Consider the following 3827-nt stretch of genomic DNA (forward strand, 5'->3'; position numbering starts at 1 on the left):
TTATTTATAGTTTTTGAAAAATTAGAACCAATTCAATCCGTTTAAATCGTGGAACCAATCCGAACCAATCTATTTAAACACGGATTGGATCGGTTTAGGACCATGGATTTACATAATTAAATAACAAAAAAATATATATTATACTTTAATTTTATAAAAATATAAATATAGCACCATATTAGTTTCACAATAATAACATGTATTTTCATAATAGCGACAAACTGTTTTAGAATTTAAACAACCATCACTACGTCAAAATAGGGCATTAACGGCGATTTTTTTAACGGTGGTAACGAAAATCGTCGTTAAATGTACTATTAACGACGGTAACGAAAACCGTCGTTAAAGGTATCATTAACGGCGGTTTTGTTACCGCCGTTAAAAAAACCGCCGTTAATGCCCACTTTTAACGGCGGTAACAAAACCGCCGCTAATGCCCAATCATTACCGCCGTTAATGACGGCGGTCTTTGCCGGCGAAACTCCGGTGAGCTCCGGCGAAATCATCTACAATAAAGTAAAAGTAATGTTTAAATATTTATTTAGGGAACATATTTCATGAAGAGTGGCTATGGTAGAGTGGTTAGTGTGTGTGGATGAGAGTCTTGAGGGTTCAAGACTTGGGGAGTGTAAGAAGAAAGAATTATTTTTTGAAATATTTGAACCTATTTACGGCAATAAAAAACCGCCGTTTTTGGTCGACTTTTAACGATGGTAATTTACTTTTTTACGACGGTTGTACTTTTTTCGACACGCGCATAAACGGCGGTTTTACAGCCTTTAACAGCGGTAAAAAACTGTCGCTAAAGCCCAATTTTGGCATAGTGCATAAGAAAACTAGTTCCACTATGAGTATTTTGATCATTACAAATTAACATTAAAAACTAACAAACAAAAGTAATAAAAGAAGATACTATGCGAGTTTAGGTTTGGATTTAAGTTTTATATGAAATAAGATAAGATACTATGGAGGAGGATGTATAATAAAAATAAAATATAGACTATTTGTATGCGGTCCGGATCGGTTCTAATCCGAAATCGTGTGGTTCAATCCGGAGCCAATCCGTGAACTACAGATTTTTAATTTTTCAATCCAGAACCGAATCACAAATTCAAAAATCAATCCAAACCTACTGAATTGGACTGGACTTGATCGAATTATAGATTTTACAGATTCCTTGCTCAGCCCTAATATATATTTTCAATTATTATGTAAAATCACCATGTCCTTAATTTCACGCATCATATATATTTTTGACCTCATCTAAGGTGAGCGTATGGTCGTAAGAGAATTAGAAGACCCTATCCATTCCTCGAGCTTAAAAACATGACATCTTGAATGAAGATGATTTTAATCAATTCAATTAACACCATATAGTTTTGTTTTTGAAAGTTTTAAAAGTTTTGAATTGAGAAGCACGAACCTAGAGTGGATGCAAATACAAATAATTCTATATTAAATGTATAATAGAAGTGATGAGAATTATTTTATCTTTATTTGACTGTTAATTCTATAAGATTTTTTGAGTCAGATTATCTCCATTTCAGTTAATTAAACGATTCAATGCTTATTGGACCAACTACGGATACAAATTCTAATAATCTATTCTATTTTAGTTTAAAAAAATAAAGGAGTCTACCTTTTCAAAACAACAATACATGGGACCTCTAAAATTTGTGACCCTCCAACCCTTAATTGATTTGTGATTACTCATTATTTATTTTTTTTCTTTTTTTTCCCATCTCTCTCCTCCCTCTCTCACACAAAATATGTGGAGGGTGTGAGGGTCCTAGAGGTCTCTATCACAACCCTTTTTAAAATATCTATTTTTATTTCGAAAACAATAATAATAAGATGATGTGAGATTCACACGGGATTTATATTTGGTAAAATATTTGATAAAATATTTGAGATCCTTAATATTTTTTTTTAATATAATATGACCATGTCCTTACTCTCACACATTATATATATTTTTGACCTTATCTAAGATGAGCATATGGTTGTAAGAGAATTAGAAGACCCTAACCCTATCCATTCCTCGAGCTTAAAAACATGACGCCTTGAATGAAGATGATCCTAACCAATTCAATTAACACCATTTAATTTTGTTTTTGGAAGTTTTTAAAGTTCTGAATTGAGAAACACGAACATAGAGTGGATGCAAGTACAAATAATTCTATACTTATTTTAGGATGTATAATAGAAGTTATGTGAATTATTTTATCTTTGTTTGACTGTTAATTTTATGTCTTTAAGATTTTTTGAGTAAGATTATCTCCAGTGAATTAAACGATTCAACGCTTATTGGACCAATTACGGATACAAATTCTAATAATTTATTCCATTTTAGTTTAAAAAAATAAAGGAGTCTATCTTTTTAAAACAATAATACTTGAAACCTCCAAAATTTATGATCTCCACAGTTCTTAATTGATTTGTGACCACTTATTATTTATTTATATATATATTTTTTCTCTCTCTCTTTCTCTCTTCTCTCTCACAAAATATGTGGGGGTGTAGGAGTTTTGAAGGTCTCTATCACAACTCTTTTTAAAATATCTATTTTTATTTCAAAAACAATAACAATAAGATGATGGGATTATTATTATTATTAAATTATTTTTTTATAATTATAGCAATAATGTTTGAGACTACTAATTAGAATTATCACTAATGATGTGATAGTGAATTTCACTGTCACAGTGTGTGTTGTGTCTTTTCTTTTTCTTTTTTTTTAATTTTTCACTTTACTAGTGATGGATTTAAAGTTCTAAATCATTATTGTAATTATAAATACCTAAAATTGAATACATCAAACCCAAGTTGTAGTGACTGTTGGGACGAAGTTATAATAATGGTGGAGAAAGGGGAGAGAGAGATGTAAAGTCTTCATTGATCAATAAAATCAATAGGCACAAATCAGATGTGACACATGGCGTTGTGTGGTCGCCGCGCATTTGTCTGGCTATATTGGCCTTAAGCTCATTTGACTTCATTTTCAGCCAACCAACATGCCATTATTTATGGTCCCCTCCTCTTGTGTACAAGCATCCCCTCCTCTTTGTGTACAAGTATCGGATTGGGTCGGTTTTGAGTTGGACAGACACAAAATTATTTTAAAAATGAATTATTTTAATTAAATTTTTAATTTTTTATAAACAAAAAATAAAGAGAAAAATTAATTTTTTTGTAATGATTTTTTAACTTATTAACTATTTTAGTTATTTGTCAAAACAAGTTTAGGGTTATTTTGAAAAAAAATTATTTTAGTTAAAATGTTAAAAATTCACTACAAAAAGTTAACTATTCTCTCAGCTTTTAGATGTCTTTTTGTAAAAATTAAAAAATCACCTAAAATAGTTAATTCCAAAAATAACTCAACAAAAGTATATATTTTATTTCCAGTCTAGCCTGTTTTGGTTAAAATTGTGTTTGGATTATAAATTTAAGTAAAGATTTAAAAAAAATAAAAAGAAAAATATGTGTGAAATATGAATGAAATATTAATATATTTCACCTTTTTTTTTTCCCTTCAAATTTATGCTTAAACCCATAATCTAAATACAGTCTAAATATATATATATAATCCGAAATCCGCCCACTTAATTCAATAGATTTAAACTATTAATTTATTTATTTTTCTCGTTTTGATAGACCATTAAATTATTTAGACATTTTAATAATTATTTGAATTAAAATATTAAGAAAAATCAATTGTAAAATAAATATAATCTTTTAAAAAATATTTTAATTGAAATTTTAGAAATATATATGTACTTTTCTTTATCTTTTATAATTTTTCTAGTTTATTTTGTAATATAAAA

Source organism: Camellia sinensis, chromosome 5, assembly GCF_055761805.1.
Source record: "Camellia sinensis isolate YWXY chromosome 5, ASM5576180v1, whole genome shotgun sequence".
Classification (NCBI taxonomy): domain Eukaryota; kingdom Viridiplantae; phylum Streptophyta; class Magnoliopsida; order Ericales; family Theaceae; genus Camellia; species Camellia sinensis.